Source organism: Lissotriton helveticus, chromosome 8, assembly GCF_964261635.1.
Source record: "Lissotriton helveticus chromosome 8, aLisHel1.1, whole genome shotgun sequence".
Lineage (NCBI taxonomy): Eukaryota > Metazoa > Chordata > Amphibia > Caudata > Salamandridae > Lissotriton > Lissotriton helveticus.
In genome coordinates, this window is record NC_136069.1 from 106,023,389 (window position 1) to 106,049,867 (window position 26,479).

Genomic DNA, 26,479 nt, shown 5'->3' on the forward strand with positions numbered 1-26,479 from the left:
CCCCTCACTCACCCTCAACCCCTCACCCTCACCCTCACTCACCCTCACTCACCCTCACTCACCCTCAACCCCTCACCCTCAACCCCTCACCCTCAACCCCTCACCCTCAACCCCTCACCCTCAACCCCTCACCCCCTCACCCACCCTCACCCACCCTCACCCCCTCACCCTCACCCTCAACCCCTCACCCTCACTCACCCTCAACCCCTCACTCACCCTCACTCTCCCTCACCCTCACTCACCCTCACCCTCAACCCCTCACCCTCACTCACCCTCAACCCCTCACCCTCACTCACCCTCACTCACCCTCAACCCCTCACCCTCACTCACCCTCACCACCCTCACTCACCCTCACTCACCCTCACCCTCAACCCCTCACTCACCCTCAACCCCTCACCCTCACCCTCACTCACCCTCAACCCCTCACTCACCCTCACTCACCCTCAACCCCTCACCCTCACTCACCCTCAACCCCTCACCCTCACTCACCCTCAACCCCTCACCCTCACTCACCCTCAACCCCTCACCCTCACTCACCCTCAACCCCTCACCCTCACTCACCCTCACCCTCACTCACCCTCAACCCCTCACCCTCACTCACCCTCAACCTCACTCACCCTCACCCTCACTCACCCTCAACCCCTCACTCACCCTCAACCCCTCACCCACCCTCAACCCCTCACCCACCCTCACCCACCCTCACCCACCCTCACCCACCCTCACCCTCACTCACCCTCACCCTCACCCTCACTCACCCTCACCCACCCTCACTCACCCTCAACCCCTCAAACTCAACCCCTCACTCACCCTCACTCTCACTCACCCTCAACCCCTCACCCTCACTCACCCTCACCCACCCTCACTCACCCTCAACCCCTCACCCTCACTCACCCTCACCCACCCTCAACCCCTCACCCTCACTCACCCTCAACCCCTTACCCTCACCCCCTCACCCTCACTCACCCTCAACCCCTCACCCTCACTCACCCTCACCCTCACTCACCCCCTCACCCTCACTCACCCTCAACCCCTCACCCTCACTCACCCTCAACCCCTCACCCTCAACCCCTCACCCTCACCCTCACTCACCCTCACAACACATATTGTGTTACAATAGGTGTCACATTTGCGAAAGATAAAACTATTGGCATTGTAAATAACAAAGCTATTAATTTCGCTATTTTCAAAACAAGCACATAAATAAAAAATGTGTCCTTTACAATACCAATAGCTCAAACTTTCCTAATGCGAGACCTATTGCATTGCTGTGCTTCTCTCCCCTGCTGCACTCTCCTGCTCTCTAGAGATGTGGCCTAACGACCAGAGCTGCCATCTAAGTCACGTAAATACAAAACATGTTGCATTCCAAATGCTATAGGTGTCACATTCGCGAAAGTTATAACTATCGGCATTGTAAATGACAAAGCCATCAATTTAGCAATTTTAAAAACCAACAAATAAATAAAATATGTCATTTACAAGACCAATAACTTCAACTTTTCTAATGCGAGACCTATTGCATTTCCAATGCTTGTTTGACATTATATTCAGTGTCCATGTACATGCAGGAAGCCCACGAGGATTACAATTGGACGTATCTTTGGATTTCAAAGGAAGCCCACGATCAACATCAAGGTCTGACGTGCATTTTCACTGATACAGTGATCACGATGAGAATATGTTTGCGGTTGAAAAAGCAACACTAAGCTTACAAACCACCATAAACTCACTGGAAAAAATATGTTACAGAGCATCATGTTTAAGATGGATTCTAAAAACCACTGCAGTCAGCCAATGATGGTTAAAGGACCAGTTACCCATCATGCTCTCTCCATAGCACTTAAATGACACATTTAGGGTGCTTGAGGGTGAGGTGTTTCTGATAATCCAAGATTATCAATTTCTGGACCAAACATCAGGGTCTACTTTGTCAGACAGATCTGTAGGTGGGACTGGCGGTTTTGTACTTGCAGGGAGCTCCATATAGATCCCTTTGTGATTGGCTAGGTTAGGGGTGACCTGATGAAACTTGCAGGTCCACTTGCAGGGAGCTCCATATAGATCCCTTTGTGATTGGCTAGGTTAGGGGTGACCTGATGAAACTTGCAGGTCCACTTGCAGGGAGCTCCATATAGATCCCTTTGTGATTGGCTAGGTTAGGGGTGACCTGATGAAACTTGCAGGTCCACTTGCAGGGAGCTCCATATAGATCCCTTTGTGATTGGCTAGGTTAGGGGTGACCTGATGAAACTTGCAGGTCCACTTGCAGGGAGCTCCATATAGATCCCTTTGTGATTGGCTAGGTTAGGGGTGACCTGATGAAACTTGCAGGTCCACTTGCAGGCAGCTCCATATAGATCCCTTTGTGATTGGCTAGGTTAGGGGTGACCTGATGAAACTTTCCAATATTAAAGATGAAGGAAGCCTCGGGTGCACGAGCATCCTAGGGAGTCACAGTACATGTTTTGCATATTCCTGCTTAAAGGACACTCCCACAGTCTATGTGAGAGATAAGAAGAGACCAGGGCATCACAATGAATCCATGTTCAGGGAGAACCACTAATAGCCGACGCTCTTGATTGCCTCTCTGGCTAAATTTCTAATGTGGGAGTCATGATGCAAATTAAAGCCCAGAGTGAAGCCAACTGACTTATCCCTGCTGACACTTTTGGTGACGGCACCTTTGCACTTAAGGGCAAAGACCTAATATTCCTCAATTCTCCATCAGCAATCGGAGAGCGGAGGAGGACTTCCATTTTCCTCGGTTACTGTTTGAGTCTTCTTCGAGATATACAAGATTTAATCTAAAGTAAGAGCCTGTGTGGTCAAGGAATTAAGTTTAATGTATCCTCAGGTGTCGCTGGCTCTGGAAGGAAATAGATGCTGTTTCTACAGGACTCTGCCTAGTACCTCTCTGGTAGGAGATGATTTGGGGGAGGAATTGAATCCTGGGGACTCCGAAGAGAAACGATATAGGCAGTGTGGGGCACTAACCCTTCTTAGTGCGTACAGTTTGAAAGCAAAACTCTGATCCAAACAATAAGAGCAACTCTGATCCCAAAGAGAAGACCGACTCCAACATTCAGCTGGGAGTTTATGCGTTAGCCGGTACAAGCGCTGCAGATCGATCCAGATGCTTGGATCTCCCCAATCAAAGATGCATGAGGAATTACCTTGAGAGTAATGTTTCAATGCTATAATGAGGCGGAAAACCAGACAGATGATCACCTACAATATCACTTGCTTTAACACAGTCCTTTAGTGGACACACAACATTGCAGATGTTTCACCAGGAAGGGACGGCCAGTAACAGGACGGAAAAGAATGATGTTTTAGGAATCAGCAGTGGGTTTCTTTTAAGTGGATTTACATGAGCACGTCGCAGAGTCTGGGACTCTGTTGATTAATGGGGCACGTATGATCATGAGTTACTGTGTTACTGTGTTACTGTGCAAGTGTTGCAAGGGATTTGTTGGGGCATTTACCAAGTGAGTAAGATGTGAACTCAGTAGGTGTGGGCTTGGTGGCTTTCATCACTGCTTGAAGGCTATCAGGCAGGACAGGGCAGAATGGGTTCCAGCTGGTAGGAGATTTTCTCATCATGCGGACGTGGGCACAAAAGACAAGAAAACAGTCTCTACCCCTTTAATAATTAACTTTTCACCGAATAAAGGGAAACCTTTTTTGTATTGTGTCGCTGAGGGTATGTAGTTATTAGATTTAGTAGTTTGATTTCTTATTATTTAAAAAAAAGTCCCTTTTGGCAGTTTGTGGCAATTTCAATTTGGAATTTGAAAACGCTGCTATGGTCTTGAGAACTTTTTCTCATATCCCGTTCTGACTAGAATCAGAGAACGGAGTGGCAAAGATGCAAGGGACTGCACCACTTATGTTCTTTGGCTCGCTGGGATTTACTCGGAGATGGATACCAACAAAATCAGAGTATTTTGCATCACAACATAAAGGAGTTTCTCAAGGGACAATTAGTCTAGGGAAATTTCGCTAAGTTATTTGGTGTTCCTATCACAAACCTTCTGAGTTGGCCCTTTTGTAGAGAGTGAGGCATAGTGGAAAGAGAGACCTCTGGATGGGTAACCAACAAACCATAGAGGGGGTTAAAAGATTACAGCTTGTCTATTTTGGAGGAGAGGTCTAGGATGGGGCCATGACTGTGCATAGATCTGAGACTTAGTTGCAAGAGGCCACTTCTTGGTCTAACGATGCTACGTTTGGGACGTCAGCCTCCAAAATAACCATCGGCGGCTGAAGTCTCCTAAAGAGATGCAATCAAATGAGGTCAGTTGTTGTGTGGCAACACATTGAATACATTAATCACAGAGATGAAGTTGTTCTATGGATGGTGTTTGATGGCACTGGCCTTTATGTGTTTGGATGGAGTGAGCGGTTTTTCAGGCAGTGGTTAATGGAAGGATAAAGGTCCTTAGGACGGTACGATTCGATAAGTGAAGCTACGCCACCACAGCTCCAGTTTTACCAGACAAGTGTACACTGGAATGACCTTGTGGGAGGACTGGGTCCAAAAGTTGTTGGGTGGGTCGAGGGAACCATGTCTCAGTCAGGAGCACCTCAAGAGATTGGTCTCAGGTTTTGGTCAGTAGGGGTGCTAGATACAATACCAGTAACATATTGCTTTGAATGGCACAGTGCAATGTTGTATTATTGTTTATTCGAATAAGGGTTCTGCTCCAGTAGAATGAGTTAGGGGCTTATATTCATACACACTTGCAGACAACTGATTTACTTTGTATAATTTATGTTGTGTGGTGCATGTAATCTGCTCTTTACAAGAGTAAAGTGAGTGTGTACAAAGGGTTTTTATAAGACAGTTCAGTTCAATTCAAAGTAGCCCACATTTATTTGCCATTTCATATGTGGTGCTGGGTAAGGTTGAATTTATGAACCTCTTCTGGGGGAGACTGTTAATAGGAGCATGTACTCTTAGCTGTAAGCAATGTGGGCTTGACGTGATCGCTCAAGTTTTCATTTGTGATGTTCATGTATTGTTTAGCCAGACATGGCGCGTTGTGTGGTGCATGTAATCTGCTCTTTACAAGAGTAAAGTGAGTGTGTACAAAGGGTTTTTATAAGACAGTTCAGTTCAATTCAAAGTAGCCCACATTTATTTGCCATTTCATATGTGGTGCTGGGTAAGGTTGAATTTATGAACCTCTTCTGGGGGAGACTGTTAATAGGAGCATGTACTCTTAGCTGTAAGCAATGTGGGCTTGACGTGATCGCTCAAGTTTTCATTTGTGATGTTCATGTATTGTTTAGCCAGACATGGCGCGTAGTGTTTTTTTGGTCACGTTGTACAACAACGACAAACGGAGGATAAAGGGTATGGCTGGATAGAGGAAGCATTTCTGGTTTTCTAACTTTGGGGGAGCTAATGTGGGACCATCTTTAGAGTTCCTACTTGAAAAGTCAAAGACGAAGATCATCTCTTTTGAGGGTGACGGAAAGTTGGAGGATGCAGTAATTTCTTCCCAGCATTGGGAGAGAGGGTTTGTGGTTTTGTAGCCGCTCAGCTGGTTTTACAACTTGCTTCATTTCTTTATGGTGTGAATTTTGTTGCACGCTGGTGTATGGGGTATTGCAGTAGTATCTTCACTTGGCTGGTCCTGGATGAGCAGTAATTTGTACTTTTTATAATGGGGTCAACAGTTGTGTCAAGAGCTTGAGGGGCAGGCTTGACCGGTCCCAGGGTGCGTGTTTCTGGTCCAGGGAGGACCAGTCCTGGTAGTTCGGGCTGGACTGTTCCCATGAGGAGCAGGGTCAGGACTGATTTGCATATCGCTGGGTCCAAACTGGGGTGGCTTAGTGAGCAGAAGAAAGATGATAGATTTAACCCAGATCTAATAGTGACTGGGGGTGAGTGTCTGAAAACTTTCATCACTCCGTCCATCATCTTATTGTGTTTGCTAATTTCAAAGGAAGACTAAGAAACCAAATATCTGGCCTGCCTCTTTTTATTTCTAGAGAAACTTCTGTTTGTGGAGGGTTTAACTTTTAAGATAACGAGGATGAAAGGTAACACATGAGTGGTTATACTGTGAAGAGTCTTACTTTACTGGGATCGCAGCTCCCGGTACGGAATGGTCAAGATTAGGATCAGCAAAGCCTGAAGTGCGCCAACAAGACAAGTCTACCACCAACCTGGGTGCAGATGCTGTGTTAGAACAAGTTGTCTGAATGAACCTTTGTTGCCGCCTTCAGCTCTCTGTTCATTCCCTGTGCTTAAATATATCCATCTGGATGTGGAATGCTGGCACATAAACATGCAGCAAATATTCACACACATACTTAATTTAACAGATGTCTTCCTACCAGACCAAAGAAAGATAATTAGGAATAGAGAATCAAACAATTTCAAAACTGTAAATGATTATTCCCTCTGCTCTACAAGTAATTGAGAATACATTTGTTTTATCTAGGCTATTACAATCTAAAGTATTTCTTGAAGTCATGTAACTACTATTAGTAAAAGATTAGTGAACGAAAAACCAACATCTTCAGCACATCTTCTAGATTAAAGAAAGAAATTAAAGTGTGAGTGAAGCATTTATGAAAAACAAAATGCAGCAACATGTCCTGGCATTAATTTGGCAAGGCATTCCAAAGGGGCCATGCCTGACGGTAAGTGCTGGTAAAGATGTTTCTTGAAGTGCTTGCAGATTTCAGAGCCTTCAGGACATTAAAAACCTGAAAAGATTAAAAAAAGGTTAAAATAAGAGAAAAACTAAAGAGGGAGAGGACCATAGTAGGGAGAGGTCGCGATTCTCTATCTTAGCTAAGGTACCGCCCCTTTAAGAGGCACCACTTGGGCCTTTTTTGGAGGCGCACTGTGCTACCTGACATGTTAAGGTTTATTTCCAACCCCATGGAAAATATTCAAGCCTTACTTGCTACTGTGGATAAATATGTGGTTTTTGCAGGCCGGCCACTCGTTCCAAAGTATACATTTTATAAAAGCCCTTGCTCGCAACTTCCTCTCTACCTTCACCGGCCAAGGATGAGTGAAGGAAGCAGTACAGCCGTGTGCAGATGGGAATATCCCCTGCACAGTAAACAGGTGGGTACCCATGCCCTAAGTGCCCGACTGCATGTGAAGCCGCTGGTACGCTGCCATTTATTTGGGCCCTGACATCAAGTGAATATAGTAGTATGTGCGCAGAGGCCTAGGCCTGCCCCGGACAATGCAAAGTCAAGAACAGGGAGGGGTGCACAATGCGTGTGCTTATATTTATTTCTTAAGGAGCGCTTCACAACAGTTTTTGAGCAAGATTCATACAATAAACAGAATTCTACATATAGGTTCGGCAGTCCAAGTGTGCTGAGCAGCATTGAGATAGTGTCTGAGTCCTGAGATAACCTCATAGAGTCCACATAGTCTGCACTACCCGCGCTCTGGTGTATCGGAGTGGTGGTGGTGGTGGTAGTGTGCCCTGCTTTTGAATCTACAGTACTCCAGTTACCGAGTCCATTGGAATTAAAGGGCCACTGATAATAGGGCTGTCTGACTTCAAACCCAACCAAATCAGATTGCCCATTAGGGTAGGAGATTTTTCTTTCTGCCCAACAAGTGCTCTGCCTGGGGTATCGTGGACTAATCGAAGACTCAGATGAGCTCTAGGAGGAATGGCTGTACAATTCAGGGGTGGAAATTGCGTTTATTCTATGAAACGGGTGAACATTTGGTCTGACGACTGCATATTCAGTGTCCATGATGGAAGAAAAAGCCCCTAGGCAACAATTGGTCTGAATAATATGTAAGACCTAATCAAACACAGACATGATATTAGAGACTCAGTGTACACACATTCATTAATACTTCATTTTATTAATGCAAATTGTTTCACAATTATCATAGTCAATGTTTAGATAATTCCATGAACATAAAGTGCTAAACAATAACATCACAGGGTAACTCACAAGGTGAACAAAAATAAGGAATACGATCAACAGACGTGCGTTTTGACCGAACCTCAAAAATGACAATTGTTAATTTTCTACAGAACTTAATCAAGGATAAGCGAAATCACTCAAATGAACAATGTTTTAATCAAGTGGCTGGTTGGTGAATCTTCTTGTTATCTATTTGATCAGATATGTTATGAAATAGATAAAAGGAGATTCATCAAGCAGCCACTTGATTAAATCATTGTTCATTTGAGTAATTGCACTTATCTTTGTGATAGAATTTGCATTAATGAAATGATGTTTTAATTAATTTAAGTATACACGGAGTCTCTAATATCATGTCTGTGTTTGATTAGGTCTTACAAATTGTTCAGACCAATTGGTGCCTAGTGTTTTTTTTCTTCTATTATTGTATTTTCCCTCCCCTAGGAATCTACATCAGTAGCAGGGGATCCTTGTTTTTTGACATTATATTCAGTGTCCATGTACATGCAGGAAGCACACTAGGATTACAATTGGGCCGTATCTTTGGATTTCAAAGGAAGCCCATGATAGGCATCAAGATCTGCCGTGCATTTTCACTGATACAGTGATCACGATGAGAATATGTTTGCGGATGAAAAAACAACACTAAGCTTACAAAACACCATAATCTCACTGGAAAAAATATGTTACAGAGCATCAGGTTTAAGATGAACTCTAAAAACCACTGCAGTCAGCCATTGATGGTTAAAGGACCAGTTACCCATCATGCTCTCTCCATAGCACTTAAATGACACATTTAGGGTGCTTGAGGGTTTGGTGATTCTGATAATCCAAGATTATCAATTTCTGGACCAAACATCAGGGTCTACTTTGTCAGACAGATCTGTAGGTGGGACTGGCAGTTTTGTACTTGCAGGGAGCTCCATATAGATCCCTTTGTGATTGGCTAGGTTAGGGGTGACCTGATGAAACTTTCCAATATCAAAGATGAAGGAAGCCTCGGGTGCAAGAGCATCCCTAGGGAGTCACAGTACAGGTTTTGCATACTCCTGCTTAAAGGACACTCCCACAGTCTATGTGGGAGATAAGAAGAGACCAGGGCATCACAATGAATCCATGTTCAGGGAGAACCACTAATAGCCGACGCTCTTGATTGCCTCTCTGGCTAAATTTCTAATTTGGGAGTCATGATGCAATTGAAAGCCCAGAGTGAAGCCAACTGACTTATCCCTGCTGAAACTTTTGGTGACGGCACCTTTGCACTTAAGGGCAAAGACCTAATATGCCTCAATTCTCCATCAGCAATTGGAGAGAGGAGGAGGACTTCCATTTTCCTTGGTTAAAGTTTGAGTCTGCTTCAGGATATACAAGAATTAATCTAAAGTAAGAGCCTGTGCGGTCAAGGAATTAAGTTTAATTTATCCTCAGGTGTAGCTGCCTATGGAAGGAAATAGATGCAGTTTCTAGAGGACTCTGCCTAGTGCCTCTCTGGTAGGAGATGATGGGGGGGAGGAGGGGAATTGAATCCCGGGGACTCCGTAGAAAGACGATATAGGCAGAGTGTGGCACTGACCCCGACTTAGTGCGTACAGTTTGAAAGCCAAACTCTGATCCAAACGATAAAAGCGACTGATCTCAAAGAGGAGAACGACTCCAACATTCAGCTGGGAGTTTATGCGTTAGCCGGTACAAGCGCTGCAGATCGATCCAGATGCTTGGATCTCCCCAATCAAAGATGCCTAGGGGATTACCTTGAGAGTAAGGTTTCACTGCTATAATGAGGCAGAAAACCAGACAGATGATCACCTACAATGTCACTTGCTTTAACACAGTCCTTTAATGCACACACAACACTCCAGAGGTTTCACCAGGAAGGGGGGTCAGTAACATGACGGAAATGAATTGTGTTTTAGGAATCAGCAGTGGGTTTCTTTGAAGGGTGATTTACATGACCACGGTGCAGAGTCTGGGACTCAGGGCAGAATTTGTTCCAGCTAGTAGGAGATTTTCTCACCAAATTGAAGTAAACAGTCTCTGCTCCTTTGGTAATTAAATTTTCACTGAAGAAAGGAATGCATTCTTTGTATTGTGTTGCTGAGAGTATGTAGTTATCAAATGTAGTAGTTTGATTTCTTATTTAAAAAAGTCTCTTTGCAGTTTAGAATTTGAAAAAGCTGCTGTGATCTTGAGAACCTGTTCTCATAGCCCTTTCTTTTTGAAATCAGAGAAGGGAGTCGTAAAGATGCAAGGTACTGCACCAATTATGTTCTTTGAGTCGCTGGGATTTAATCAGAGATGGATACCAACAACATCAGGTTATTTAGCATCCCCACATAAAGGAGTTTCTCAAATGAAAATTAGATCAGGGTGATTTCTCTGTAATTTGGTGTTTCTAGCACAAATCTTCTGGGTTGGTCCTTTTTGTAGAGAGTGAGGCATAGGGGAAAGAGAGACCTCGGGATGGGTAACCAACAAACTATAGAGAGGTCATCTAGTTTAGAGGCAAGGTCTAGGATGGGGCCAGGACTGTGCATAGATTTGAGACCACTTCTTGGTCGAACAATGCTACGTTTGGGATTTCAGCTCCCAAATTAAACATTGGTGGCTGAAGTCTCCTAAAGAGATGCAATCAAACAAGGTCAGTTGTTGTATGGCAACACATTTAATACATTCAATCACAGAGATGAAGTTGTTCTCTGGATGGTGTTTGATGGCACTGGACTTTAAAGGTTTTGGATGGAGTGGGCGTTTTTTCAGGCAGTGGTTAATGGAAGGATAAAGGTCCTTAGGACGGTAAGATTTGATAAGTGAAGCTACACCACCACCGCTCCAGTTTTACCAGTCAAGTGTACACAGGAATAACCTTGTGGGAGGATTGGGTGCATAAGCTGTTGGGTTGGTTAAGTGAACCATGTCTTAGTTAGGAGCACACCATGTGATTGGTCTCAGGTTTTAGACAGTAAGGGTGCTAGATACAATACTAGTAACGTATTGCTTTGAAGGGCACGCTGTAATGTTTTAAAGTTGTTTGTTCGAAGAAAGGTTCTGCTCCAGTAGAACGAGTTAAGGGCTTATATTCATACACTCTCGCAGACAACTCATTTACTTTGTGTAATTTATGCTGCGTGGTGCGTGTAATCTGCTCTTCTTAAGAGTAAAGTGAGTGTGTACAAGAGGATTATATAAGACAGTCCAGTTCAATTCAAAGTAGTCCACATTTATTTGCTATTTCATATGTGGTGATGGGTAAGGTTCAATTTATGAAGCTCTTCTGGGGGAGACTTAATAGGAGCATGTACTCTCAGCTGTAAGCAACGTGGGCTTGAAGTGATCACTCAAGTGCTCATTTGTGATGTCCATGTATTGTTTAGCCATGCAAGGCATATAGTGTTTTTGGCAATGTGTGTTATGAGTGGGCAATTGGAGGATAAAGGGAATGGCTGGATTGAGTAAGTATTTCTGATTTTCTAACTTTGAGGCAGCTAATGTGGGACGAGCTTTAGACTTCCAACTTTAATAGTTAAAGACGAAGATCAACTCTTTTGAGGGTGACAGAAAGTTGGAGGATGCAGTAATTTCTTCCCAGCATTGGGAGGGAGGGTTTGTGGTTTTGTTGCCGCTCAGCTGGTTTTCCAACTTGCTTAATTTCTTTATGGTGTGAATTTTGTTGCACGCTGGTGTATGGGGTATTGCGGTAGTATCTTCACTTGGCTGGTCCTAGAAGAGCACTAATTTGTACTTTTTAGTTTTAAATGTATTTTATTAGGTTTGGCAACAAAAGAAATATCAGACATTTTGGCATCTTGCAAAGGCTGGCGGTATGTGATGCTGGCGGGACAGACTAGCAAGTCTTCCCTAAGTGAGATATATAGAGTGAAGCACATACGCCAGATGTGGTAAACAGTATCATGAAGGCAAATATTATTCGATGCAAAAAAGCAGAGCAAGATAAGGAGCAGCCAACAACCCTTGAACATCCCGAACCTTCCCCCTCCTCCCCGACCACCCCAACCAGTGTGCCATGCGTCAAAAAGGAGTCTGCACTTCAGCTTAGAGAGGATAACGTCCATGTTCCGGGGATCACCCGGGATTGGGTGTGGGATCTGTGAGGCGCAGAATTCGGAGGTATTTAGGACATGTGATCTCATTAAATTCTTTGGACAGCAGGGACAGCAGTGGCGTCCACGTTTTCTGAAAGGCGGCGGTGGAGTGTGTAATTGTAGCGTGCATGCGTTCCATCCCAAGAGTGAACCAAAGTTTATTTAACCACCCTGTGTGAGTGGGTGTAGTCGCCGAGCCCCATAGGGACAGGATGTGTTGCGTGGCCGCCTGCATTGCAATTCCCATTTGACGGCCCCTTAATGATTTCAGGGGGAATGTGAGTGCATTAGGGAGTCCCAGGATGGTGTAAGCTGGGAAGCGCGGGACCTCGGTGTCAAAGGAGGAGTCAATGTCATCTAGTACCGCCTCCCAGTAGCTGCGGATCTCACGACAATCCCAAAGGAGATGAGTTAAGGTGCCGCGTTCCCCACAGTGTCTCCAACATAGTTCGCTACGTGATGGGTTACCCACATGAAGTCGGACGGGGGTAAGGTGCCAATACATTGCTAACTTCACTGCGGACTCTCTCGCTGCCGTGTTGCGTGTGGTATGTGAGGCCCTGTAGTAGATATCCTTCCACTCCCTTGACGTGAGCGTCCTGCCTATTTCGGTCTCCCAACGCCTCTGGCTCGGGGTCTTATCCGGGCCGGGTGTCGGCGCCAGCAGTTTGTAAATGTCTGAAATGAGATGTTTGTCTGAGTCCTTGGTGAGTAGCCATTTCTCAAAGGGCATCATTGGGCGACCCACTTTGTCGACAATAGCTGGGTCCGTGAGCCAATGCCTGAGTTGGAAGTATTGGAAAAGGTGGGGGTTCCTCAGATCATATCCCTGTGTGATGTCTGATAGAGAAAGAAAGCCTTGTGTATCAAAAAGATGACCAGCCGAGTGGCACCCAGAGGAGCGCCATTGTGGAAACGCGTTTGGGTCATTGCCCGGAGGAAAGTCCGGGTTGTCCAAAATGGGAGTGAATGGGGAAGGGAATGTCGTCAAGCCTCTATGAAGAGCGACCTTGTCCCAGACTTGCAGAACAGTGCGAGTGATAGGTGATTTACGGAGATATCGCGTGCGGTGTTGCTTAGCAAGAAACGGGACTCTCCATAGCGGCGTCTGAGCCATTGCTCTATCTTGGAAGAGCCATCTTTTTTCCGACTCCGGCCTGTGCCATTCTACCAGATAGCGGAGTTGAGCCGCTTGAAAGTATTGTGATAAATTAGGAACGCCTAGGCCTCCGTCATCTATGCTCCTGTACGACAGTGATTTCCGGAGGCGTGCGCGCTTCCCGTTCCAGATAAATCGGTGGAGGATGTCCTGCAGCTCGTTCAAAGCTCCAGGTGGGGGCATGGCAGGGAGTGTTTGGAATAAATATAGGATGCGAGGTAAGATAGACATTTTTACCGCCGCCACCCTCCCTAAAAGCGAGAGTGGTTGTTTGGACCAGCGAGTGGTGTCTTTCCGGATTGCAGTGGTAAGGGATCCGTAGTTGGTCTGAACCGTCAACGCAGTGGAGGAAGCGAGGGAGATGCCTAAGTAAGGGATTGAAGGGGCAGTCTGGAGGCCGCTTTCTTGTGCCAAATTAGGAGTTTGCGGGTGGGCATTCTTGCCCAACGGCAACACCAGAGATTTGCCTCTGTTAATACGAAACCCCGACACCGCCCCAAAGGAGTCAAGCTCCTCCATAAAGGCGGGGATGGAGCGAGCCGTGCAATCAAGGGCCACTATGACATCGTCCGCATACAGACTAATTGTGTGAGGTTCGTGCCCAAAGGTGATACCTCTGATTGCAGGGTTATCTCGGACTTTCTGTGCTAGGGGTTCTATATATAAGGCGAACAGGAGGGGGGAGAGGGGACAACCCTGTCTCGTGCCGCGTTGGATTTCGAACGAGTCCGAGCACAAGCTGCCCAACCGGACCCTGGCATGCGGATGGTGAGAACAACAAGTAATCCACGTCAAGAATCGGTCCCCCATTCCAAAGCGCCGCAGAACCCGTTGTAGGTAGGTCCAGTCGACGCGGTCGAACGCTTTTTCGGCGTCAATAGCCAACAGTGCGGAGTCCGAGCCCTGAAAGTGGGATTTGTCAATTAAATGTAGTATTCGTTTAGTGTTGTCACTACATTGTCTGTTGGGCACAAAGCCCGATTGGTCGGGCTCCAAGATCCCAGGAAGACAGGGGCCAAGACGTGCAGCTAAAATGCCCGTAAAGAGTTTGAGATCTAGGTTTAATAGGGAAATAGGGCGGAAAGCCGAGCAGTGCGTGGGTTTCTTACCCGGTTTAGGGAGGACCACCACCTCGGCGGCTAGCATGTCCGGGGGGATGGCACCAGCACCCTCAAAGGAATTAAAGAGCCTGGCGAGTACCGGGGCCAGCAGATGGCTGAAGGTCTTATAGAATCCCGCCGAGAATCCATCCGGCCCCGGGGATTTGAGTGGCGCAAACGGGTTATGGCGGCCAGCACCTCATCCAAGCGAATGGGGGCATCCAGAGCGTCCGCGTTGGTTTTAGAGAGCTCGGTGACAGCCACGGAATCTAAATATGTGTCGATCATCTCTGGGGACGTAGCCTCCACTCCGTATAATGAGGCATAGTAAGACCTGAACGCCTCTGCCACTTGCGTGTCATCAGTGAGGACCGTTCCAGTATCGTCAGTGAGGCCAGAGATCTTGGTACGTTGTGTCTGAGCTCTAAGTGCGCTGGCCAATAAGCGGCCAGTCTTGTTGCCGCCGATGTAGTAGGTATGCCGAAGGCGGAGCGCCGCAAATTCGGCTCTGTCCACATCCAGACTAGCGAGTTGGGCTCTAGCTGCTTTCAGTTGCCTCCAGATGCGTGGAGCGCAAGTGCGACTGTGGGCTCTCTCTAATTCTGCCACCTTTGCCGCAAGGTCTTCACGTTTGGCCTTCCGGTCCTTGGCCTCCGCAGCCGCTATGGCTATCAGTTCACCACGGACGACAGATTTTAAGGCCCCCCAGAGAGCCGTCATAGAGATCCCTGGTGTATCGTTAGCAGTTAGGTAATCAGTGATGCACTTCTGAAGGCGTGTGGTGACCACTGGGCGCTGCAGTAGAGTCTCACGCAGGCGCCAGGAACCCCGGGGGCGAGGAGGCGTGCGAAACAGGAGTGACACTTCCACCGCATCGTGATCTGAGACAGCGGCAGGAGTTATATCAACTCCCCGGAGGGACCCGAGCAGCTCCGCAGAGCCCAGGAAGTGATCGATCCTAGCGTACGTGTGGTGAACATGGGAGTAGAAGGTGAATCGTGACTCAGTTGGGTGCATAGATCTCCACAGGTCTACCAGGCCCCTTTCCCGCAGCCACTCAAGTCCAGGCGCCGAAACAGCACCTGCATCTCCATACCTGTGTCCCGACCTGTCCGCGTGTGTGTCCATAACAAGGTTGAAGTCCCCCCCCAGGAGTAGAAGGGAGTCGGAAGAACCCAGAGCATCAGACGTTGCGTTCTTCAGAAAAGTCTCCTGTCCAGTATTCGGGGCATAGAGCGAGCCAACCGTGAGGCGTGTGTTCCCTATGTGGAAAGTGTATGCCAACATCCGGCCCTTAATTTCCCCCACCTTGATCCCCACCTGGCCCCTGAACTGTTTAGAGAGGAGAATAGCCACTCCGGCGTGTTTCGTGGGTAAGGAGGAGAAAAATTGTTGTGGGAAAGCATGTGAGCGCATTCTATGCCAGTCTTTCTGCAATAGGTGAGTTTCTTGCAACAGGCAGATATCGTCCTCAGAGTTCTCCAGATAGGAAAGGATCGCCCTTCTCTTAATAGGATTATTCAGCCCCTTTACATTAAGTGTGATTACCTTCACCTTTGTGTCACACATGACTGGAAAACCTCGGCAAATAGCGCGGAGACACTGTGGGTCGTCTATAACGTGTCATCGCAGTAGCACCTGGATAGCGACTCCTAAGGGGACATCGCGGGCCCCCCGCCCTCCATGAATCCAACCCCAAATTTGAAGCCCGGGTGTATCGCTGAAAAGTCGAGCAGTAGAACAGCAACAACGCAGTCATGGCACACTGGTTCCCACCCTGGATCCCTCCCCGCAGTCCCCCATTCCCCCCCAACAACAACCCCATCAAACTGTGTAGAACTGATCAACATCCGATATTCAAAGGCAGGATAACATTCCCTCCCCCCCTCCCCGTCCCGTAATAACCCAAAAAAAGAAGAGAAGGAAAAATAGTCCCAGTCCTGTGACTCCGCACAGGGCCATGGTAACAGTTCTCATGTGGGTCATCTCCAGTGGCGGCTTCTCTGGCTCCCCGCCCGCCCCCTCCCACCGCTGGTGCAAAGGATTGTGCCATATTTGACCTCCCCGGCCACGGGAGTACTTAATCTTCCGGGGGAGAGGTTTCTTTGGCTACCTCCGCCACTGCAGTGGCGCGTTCCCGCAGGATGATCGATGCATCGGGCTTCAGCCGGTGCGACGGCGATCGTTTGTAGCTCACCGTGTGCCATTCACTCTTGGGTGACCCTTGGGAAGCTCGGGGTGTCGGCGCTTCATCATCTTGATCCAGTCCCAACAGCGAGCAGGTGTCTTTGAGCGACCTCATTTGGTGCAGCCTTCCGTTCCATTTGAATATGAGTCTAAACGGGTGACCCCAGGAATAGGGGGTTTCGTGCTGTCGTAGGAAGTCCGTCACTACCTTGAATTCCTTGCGTTTCTGCAGGGTGGTGGCGGAGAGGTCCTGATAGAGAGCTATGGGACGACCTCTATATTGAAGGGGCTGAGCTCGACGGGCCTCCCGGAGAATCCGTTCCTTTAGCGGGAAATCGGGCAAAAAGGCCAGTATGTCCGGGGGGGGGGGGGCGAATCTCGTCGCGGCAATCCAACTCTGTGTGCCCTATCGATGCGAATGGGGAAATCCGCTGGCTCTCCCAAGATGGTTCTGAAGAGGGCTCGTAGATATTCAGCGACGTCAGACCCTTCTTCTTTCTGAGGAACACCCCGGACCCGTATGTTATTCCTGCGATAGCGATTTTCAAGGTCCTCTGCATGGGCCTGTAGATCCAGCTGCTGGTCTGTAAGTCGCAGGATTTCTTGTTGGAGTTGCTCAATTTCAGTGCTCTTAGTTTGATCCGCCTCCTCCACCGCAGCCACCCGTTCCCCGAGGCCATCCACCTCACGCCTGAGTTCCCGAACCCCACCCGCCACCTCTTGTTTCAGGGATTTAAAGTCATCACGTAGAGAGTTGAATAGCGTCTCCAAAAAGGATCTAGTGATGGGGATTTGGTCTTCTGCAGGTGGCGGCGGCGATTTAGTGACTATCGGGGAGGGTGGGACCTTGGCAGGTTTAGGCTGGGTTTTGGCCATCAGCTCCGGGAGCGTCTGGTGTCCTCTCTTGCCCTTCTGGCCCGCCATGCTGCGCAGGGACTTGGGAGTAGGCTGTAGGGGCCCACTATGGGGCCTACGGGTGCGAAGGCGTCCGGGGTACAAAGGAAGTCCAGCGATGGGCGCCGCAGGACAGTCCCGGTCAAGCACTTATGCCCAGCCTCAATTCGCGAACACAGGCCGTTGCAATGCAAGTGTCTCTGGGGGTTCTACCCGAGTTCGCCCCTCGAGGTAAGATGGCGTCTCCCTCTCTTTTGCGTGGCTTCGGGGACGAGTGCAGATTCCTGCGGGGGCCGCTGCCTCCCAGCCTCGCGCAGTGAGGACCGGCGTGTGGATCCAAGTCTGGGAGCCCCAATCTCGTGTCTGCCAATCGGCTGGCCCCGCTCGTCGGCCTGTCTGCGGGGAAAGTCTGTCAGGCCCAGGGAGCTCGAGGTCGATCCCGGTTGCTGCCCCCCTCCAGGGGCGATGGGGCCTAGGGTCAAAGGCGGTCGATACCCCCCAGGGCCCAGATCGCGATGCAGCGAGGATCGGCGTGTGGACCCAAGTTCGGGAGCCCCTACCTCGTGTCTGCCGATTGAGTGTCCTGCTTGTCGGCCTGTGTGTGGGGAAAGTCTGTCAGGCCCAGGGAGCTTGCTGCTGTCCCCCCTCCAGGAGCTCGAATGTGCCCCTCGAGCATGCCGCCGCACCCAGCACCCGTCTCCTCACCTGAAGGCTGCGAGGCAGATGCAGTCTTGTGGCGGTGTTCCCGGTCACCGGGCCGCAGGGAGACGGCCGAGGTCCATGAGGCAGCGGCTGCTTCACCCCCCAGGGGTCCCTCTCGTCCGTGCTGGTGCCCGACAGATGAGGTCGCGGCAGGGGGCTCACCGGGCAGGCCCGGCGCTCCCTCGAGGCCCGCCGCCTTAGTGCTGCAGGGGGGTCCGGTGCACAGGCCCGAAGCCGGGGCCTATAGTTATGCGACCCCTGGATCGGCGTCTCTCTCAGCACTGGGGCGGTTCAGGCAGCGGGTCGCAGCAAGGTCCGGGTCGCAGCAAGGTCCGGGTCACAGGCGGAGGCACCGCTCAGCCTATTCTGCGGTCCGCGCCTCACATCCACTGTTCTCGCCACGGGGGTGCTCCCAGAGGCGTCCGTGCAGAGGCGCCCAGCCGTTTAGAGCTGCAGCATGGCCGCCATCACGGAGCGCGGGATGACCGGCAGCGCAGGAGTGCAGCTTGCGGGCGAGCGGCTCAGCCGAGGGTCGATGTCTTGCCACTGCCGCCGGACGGTTCCTCTCCCGCTATTCTCCCGTGGTGGCAAGGGGAAATAAAAGCTAATTTCGCGGTGGTCAGGCGGGGTCAGGCAGGGAGCTCCGGAGACCCACGTCCGATCACGCCGCCATGTTGGACACGCCCTCTAATTTGTACTTTTTATAATGGGGTCAACAGTTGTGTCAAGAGCTTGAGGGGCAGGCTTGCTGGCAAGGTACTGGTTCCGGCATAGGGAGGCCCCTTGAGGAGCTTTGTGAGATGCCAAGAGATAATCCAATGCAATAGACCCTGAACCAAGAACTTCTGCTTGATGGAGGGATCCAAGACAAGGTTTTGTATCCCTAATGGCATTCCTTGACACTGGCATCTGTCCAAACTGCAGCTTCAGATGAAAAAGCGAGCAGCTAAATCCTCAATTTTGTTTTGATTATTTTGTAATTTCACAATAGTAAAGAGACAAATCAATCATTCAAAATGGTAGAGCACCAAATTTGCTCCAAGTACTAAAACAAACCACCGATCAGGTACAACTAACCATACGAGGCTAATCTCCTGCATAACACGGATCTACAAAGGAAACTGCACACAATTCGATATCTGGGTGTGACTGTGTACAATTTGGCAAATAACTGGGTGGATGGGAATCTGGGAGGCGCATTGATAACAATAAGACAGTCTTTGCCATTTTGAAGTGTTTTCACCGATGGGTAGAATAGCGGTCTCTAAAATGCCGGTTTTGCACAGTTTTCTGTACTTTTTTCTAGCCATCCCTGTGGTGAGTTTTTTTTAGGGAACTGGAGATGTTACTTACTACATAGATATGGGGCTCATGCAGACGCAGAGTTGAAATAACAAAGTTGTAGGTTTCTTTAACGGATGGCAAATTACGGGCATGCAACTATGATATGAACTATGCTGTGGCGCAACTACAATGGCCGATGATGTGGTTAGCCACCAGACCTAGTCCAGAATTGGAAGACATATCCAAGGACCTAAAGGCACAGTGTGTGTTGGAATAGTTAATGGGCGACACAAATGTTATCAATAAAAAGGGGAACAGGCTTATGGGGACAGCCGAGTGGTGCTTGGAAAGCGTATGCGCAGATGCAACACAAGCAGACCCTGTAGAACCTTAAACTGCACCTGTGGTCACTTCTTAACCGTACCAGATCGAGCATCTTATATAACATAATCCCAAGGATTGATGCAGCTATTACAGTATGGGATGATCTTTTCAATAATGTTTCGTTTGATAATTTGGTGTAAGTGTACGAGCTGGATCCTGGACATTTTCTCATGTATACGCCTTAACACACCAATTGTTTCTTCATTGGAGCACAATATATGAAGCACCAAGGGTCTCTCCCCTTGACAGGGGCTCTACCGACACATGGACAGGATGGGAAAGCAGTGACTATTTTGTACAAGGCACTGCAGAGTCATAGCGGGCGAGATTGCCTCTGCTCAGGGAGTGGCGGGAGATGTGTCTAGGAGTGCATTTTTTGGACGATAATACGACTAGGTGCTTCCAGGGTGTAAAAGAGGTTTCAATAAATGCTAATTAAAATACACCCAGTTCAATTATCTTCATCACACTTACACGACCCCCTAAAGAATTAATCAGATCTATCCCTGGTGCCACAAATATTTGCCCTTGATGCCCAAAATATTAAACCGATGTTTATCATATGAGACGGCATTCAGTGGCAGCTGCTGCCAATCAGACTAGGGGGGCAGCGTGGGGAACACATATCTAAAAAAATACACACTTACGCTGCCGGCCGCTACCATCATCTTTTGCTCTCGCGCCATGCATCGCTGCTCCCGGCACTGCAATCCCAGGAGCACATGCTCCCAGACTCCCCATGCAATTAGCATGAGAAAAGTGCTGGTACTGGGCAGGGCAGGGCAGTTTCACGCTCCAGCAGGGACTGGGAGCCTCTGCCCCATGAGCACAGCTATTATCTCAGAAAAACAGCCTGAAAATACCAAAGCGAGCAGGTTGATCGGGCCGCCCTAAGACGGTAGGCCAAACAGACATGCGTTTCAGTGCCTACCACTTCTCCCCCCCTGCTGCTGACGCAGAGACATTGCCCCTCCCCACCCTAGACTTGCGGCCTGGAAGTGAAAAATAAAATTACAATAAAATAGTTTTATTGTCATTTTATTTTTCTTCTGTGGCATTTCACCAGTGGGGCGAAACCCCAGCACCATAGCGGAGGAGCAACCCCTGACGGCATTGTCCAGATATATGCAAATGTTGTGAAGAAGTGCTGGAATGTGTCTTTAGTCTTACAGGCAGATTGATACCTAGAGAAGCCTCACAATGCATTCTGCTGCTGATGGTCAGTACAAAGAAAACAAGACACCTCAAAATGTATTTATCTGGATTAGTCCTGGCCAAAAGGTGCATAGCCATGTCTTGGAATATCTGCTGCAGCATCAATTAGAACAAGCATTTGCAATGCAATGGGTCTCGCATTAGGAAAGTTTGAGCTATTGGTATTGTAAATGGCAAAGTTTTTATTTATGTTTTTTTTTTAAATAGCTAAATTATTAGCTTTGTCATTTACAATGCCAATAGTTATAACTTTTGCAAATGTGATACCTATAGCATTGGGGGCCGGTAGGGGGTGTAAAATGCATATGGTGAAGTATGTAACGGCACATGTGTGCATTATGTGAGTGTGTTTATGGGTGACTGGGTGGGGGGGTTGCACCTCTGAGCCTTTTGGGTGTTTGTGTGCGTTTGGTGTCTGATAGTGGGCTGCGAGTATGGTTATGAGTAATTGAGAAAATTGAGTCGTGCAAGAACGTAAGTAGTGGTATGTGTGTGAATGTCTGTTTGTGGGAAAGATAAAAAAGAGCTTTCATGATGGTGTATGACGTTTGAATGTGTCTGGTTTGAGAACAATGACATGTGACAGAGTGCATGTGATACAGAGAGGGTGTGTGTTTATGTTTGTGCAACTGTGCAGCCTGTGTGTGAGAGTGCATGTGCGTGTCTGTTTGTGTGATATGACATAGATGTCACAGATATGTGTAACAGGTGGCAGTACATTCATTTTGTTAAAACCATATGAGAATGTTTGTTAGAATGGGGATGTCAGTGTACTTTTTACGGACTGTGATTTTACCTGATTTAGTCTGTAACATGACGTCTTTAATGAATTGTGGGCCCAAATTGTCTGGCACACAGGAGAAGTGTGTCCATTGCCACCGAGTGACCTTTCCTCTCCACCTCAGGAGCATGCGTGTTTACCTGTTTTGGTGCTGTCACTGTGATAAGAACGTGCACTCGAGTTGTTGGATGAATGACTAGCGCTTGCAGTGATGTAGCACCCTTCACGGAGCCCGGTAACACACGTGTGATCTCCGCAGGGGCCGAGTGCACTGAGCTTCACCCCGCGCCTCACGTAGCCCGCAGGCATATGTATTATATAATTGGACGACCTCTCTTCGGCGGGACCGTGAAAGGAGTACAGATGTGCACCGCGCGAGAAAGGTAGTAATCAGTCTTATTGAAAACTTGCCTGTCGCTCACCCAGCTGAATTAAAGCGACGACTGCTGTTACCGAAGATCAGTCAGACTTGAGCTTCAGGAGTACGCATCATGTTCAGGGAAAACTTTCCAATTTAGAAGGTATGAAAACTTCACACGGAAGTGGGAAAAACAGAAGAATAGCTGGAGACTGACTGGAGACAAGTCTCCAAGATGATACAAACCTGCAAAATCACCCACAAAAAACATTTAGAGTGTTTTTAAGTGTGTCCGTCCGCACGAGTGTTGTTATTCTGCACGCGCTTTTCTGCCTCGTGCCAGTACAGCACAGCTTAGTTAAATGTCGCATGTGGCCGCTTGTGGGTGTTGTTAGGTGGGTGAGACTTCCAGAAACACTAACTCCCCATCAGTCCATATTGGCCGCACGTGGCTCAGTGGGAGCCCTTCCTTGTCACCGTGTAATTGTATCCATCAGAGCCGACACGTGGAGAGGCCCCGCGGGTCACCGATGTCACTGCAACACCCCCCCCGCCGTGCTGCCATTGACTTTTCGTAATTGCTATTAGTACGTTGTTGTGTCTGGGAAAGTTCCTAGAGCTGCGGCTTTCCGTAGGTCCAGGGCATGGGGGAGCTGGGGTGTTACCCATGGTTACTGCTGCCTGGGTCAAATGTTACCCTCCGCCGCTAGAGTGTGTTGTTGTGTCGAATACTTATTTGGGGGATAACTATGACGATTCCGATGCACCATTCACGGTGCAATCTGATGTTGTGCTGCACTGATTATATAAATGTGCCAATAACTTCCCGCCTTGTTCTTCGTTTCTAAATTATAAAACAAGCCGTGAACGTGCACTCTCCCGAACTTCCGGTTTCGGGATGTGCACGCTCACGGCAGTCGTGGGGCGGGACTTCCGACTTTGCGAGAAGCCCGCGCCCACAGAGTGGATGGCAGCAGAAGTAAGGAGAGGCGGCTGAGGCGGTAAGTGAGACTTGGCACCTGTGTGTGAGCGTGTGTGTATGCAGTGTGTGTGTGTGTGTGTGTGTGCGATGGCGGCGGCAGGGGAGGGGGGTCTTTGTATGTGTGCGTGAGTGTAGGTGCGCTGGTGTGTGTGGTCTCTGTGTGTGCGTTTAGGTGCGCTAGTGTGTGTGTAGGTGCGGCGAGGGTGTGTGTGTAGGTGCGGCGCGGGGGGTGTGTGTGTGTGTGTGTGTGTGCGTCTGGCTGTATATGCGTGTGACTGATGTGCGCATGCGTGAGTGTGGGTGCGCGTGCACGCAGTGAAATCCAGCCGGAGAGCGCGTGGCACTTTCTTGTCCGTCCTTCCCCCCAGACTGATAACTATACGTCTCCAGCTGGACACATGCATCCTTGCGGATGCATTACCAGCGAGACCCAAAAAAGAACAATTGATGGACAGAATGCAGAACAATGTCATACATTCACCCCAGTACAGAGATCTGTGCCTAAATCCATAGTTTTTTGCTCACCATGCCATTCCAGTTTGGACCCAGCCATATGCAAATCAGTCTTGACCCTGTGCCCCATGGGAACAGTCCAGCCCGAACTGCCAGGCCAGGTCCTCCCTGGACTGGAAACAAGCATCCTAGGACCGGTTTCGGGCTTTCAGCCCTCATCAGCCAGGATAGCTTGACTCCAGTGGCATGGAGAGCACGGGACTCACGTCTGAGCATACCCGTCCCACTCTGGGTGACAAATCCAAAAAGAACAATTGATTGACAGAACAATGTCATACATTCACCCCAGTACAGAGATCTGGGCCTAAATCCATGCAAATCAGTCTTGACCCTGGGCCCTGCGTGTGTCTTTTGCTTTCTCGCACTAAGAACGCAAGGTATGCCCAGAAGTGGGCCCTGGGCTCACTGTGCCACTGGAATCAAGCTATCCTGGCTGAAGGGGGGTGAAACCCTGAAACCGGTCGTAGGATGCTTGTTTCGGGTCCAGGGAGGACCTGGCTTGGCAGTTCGGGCTGGACTGTTCCCATGAGGCACAGGGTCAAGACTGATTTGCATATGACCAGGTCTAACTGGGTGGCATGGTGAGCAAAAGAATGATGGATTTAACCAGATCTCTTGAATGGGGTGAATGTTTTGATTTGTTCTGCATTCCGTCCATCAATTGTGTGTCTTTTACAGCATCAATTAGGGCATGGGTCTCAGATCTAAAGAAATAGGTGTATGCAGAAATCGATATGCTGCCTCAAGCACGGTCTGGGGGTGGGTGTGACAAAGATATAGAAGAGATAGGGTGATTATCTGGAAATATTGGAGGTAAAGTAAAAAAATAGGCAACCTTGAATATCTATATCCTTTATTTGCATTGCTTTAGATTAATGCATGGTCACTTTTCACAGTCATTGAAAGTCCAGCTAATCAATTTGTGGGAGTTAATGCAGAGATAGATAGATTATGTATGTATATACATATATATATATATATATATATATATATATATATATATATACACACACACACACACGATCTGTTGTCTATTTGCAATGGGGGCACTGATGATTGTTTACAATTCTTTGTTTTCTTTCTGTCATTTTATATGATTCAGCAGTTAAAATCTACAGAAAAACGTACGAAAATTATAATTTGTTGCCTTGGTCAAGAAGAGTGAAAATGCACCGAACTCATGTAAACACAAGCCCTATTCTAGGGACTAGAACATGTTAACCACACCTTACAAAACACACAGACGCGCTGCTTGTTAGGTACACGAACATGTACACGTCTTATTAGCTAAGAAAACAAAAGACAAATAAATATTAAGGAAAAAAAAAGTAGCCATAGCAAAGCAAACAGATTCTCAGAAACTGAGTGTGCTATTAACACAACAAAAATACATCTCCGTTTAACGTCCTAGAAAGTTGAGGAAATGGAACAAGGCAATAAAGTGACTTACAGAATTGTAACTCACTTATAATTGGAATGTCATGAAGTCTTATCAACTTGATTGATGCCACTCCCTGCTGTTAGATGGTCCTTAAATTATCGGTCTAATCTGAAACTTCTGGACAGACCAACAAACATTAACAAATCACGTCATAGAAAATATTGCTCACATCACTAGAGTCAATGCAGATCACTTTGGAAATTGTGCAATTGAAAATCCAGCCTCCAAAAGTTACAAAAGATTAGAAAGGAGACGTGCAGAGTGCAACACGATGAAAAGAGCATCCAGATATTCAGAGTGGTGGAAAACAATGCAGTGTGCAGGGATTCACCATTACAGATACTAATTAGGATGACAAAAATAAATGAGCTCGAAGACTGAATGCTGCAGCACTTAGATTTAGTGGGGTCAATAAAGGACACAAGAATGGGCGCTTTCATTACAGAACATTTTAACTCTTATTAGCTGATGAGCCTGTTCCTAATGCAGGAAGAGGTAATCCCACCTACTTCATAAATTAAGTATCCAGCATGGACTTCAAGGCACAACTGAAACAAGATTAACACGTAAGGGCAGTGTTATTATTATTATTATTATTAAGCGGTTTTGTAGCGCGCTCAATTACTGCCGGAGTATCCTGGCGCGGAAGAACAAAAAAGAATTTTAACAGCAAACCCTAACCCTGATTGGAGAACCACTAAAATAATGTTTTAAAGTAATATAACAAATTTCCAAAAAGACGAATTAAATTTTCTTGATGTAAAAGTGGACAGTGGAGCCCCTCATTGCCAGTACATTCACTAATCCCATAGCCGGACTGTCAACAGAGGACAACGGTTCTTTCATGTTCCTTACCACCAATGATGGAAAGGGCACCCGTTCGTTCATGTTACTTCCCGCCAAAGATGGACGGGCAACCGTTCATTCATGTTCCTTACCACCAATGATGGAGAGGGAAACGTTTGTTCGTGTTACTTCCCGCCAAAGATGGAGAGGGCAACTATTCATTCATGTTCCTTACCACCAATGATGGAGCGAGCAACCGTTTATTCATGTTACTTCCCGCCAAAGATGGACGGGCAACCGTTCATTCATGTACCTTACCACCAATGATGGAGAGGGCAACCGTTTGTTCATGTTACTTCCCACCAAAGATGGATGGGCAACCGTTCATTCATGTTCCTTACCACCAAAGATGGAGAGGATAACCGTTCCTTCATGTTAGTTCCCGCCAAAGATGGAGAGGGCAGCAATTCATTCACATTACTTCCCGCCAAAGATGGAGGGCAACCATTCATTCATGTTCCTTATCACCAATGATGGAGAGGATAACCGTTCCTTCATGTTACTTCCCGCCAAAGATGGAGAGGGCAACCATTCATTCACATAACTTCCCGCCAAAGATGGAGGGGGCAACTATTCATGTTCCTTACCACCAATGATGGAGAGAGCA

At 47.8% G+C, this 26,479-nt stretch overlaps 1 protein-coding gene across 1 annotated transcript in view; it reads right to left on the reverse strand.

Annotated features, from left to right (window-relative positions):
- Nucleotides 1–26,479, reverse strand: part of TMEM39A (transmembrane protein 39A) — a 335,139-nt gene that overhangs the window by 182,560 nt on the left and 126,100 nt on the right. The window lies entirely within an intron of this gene.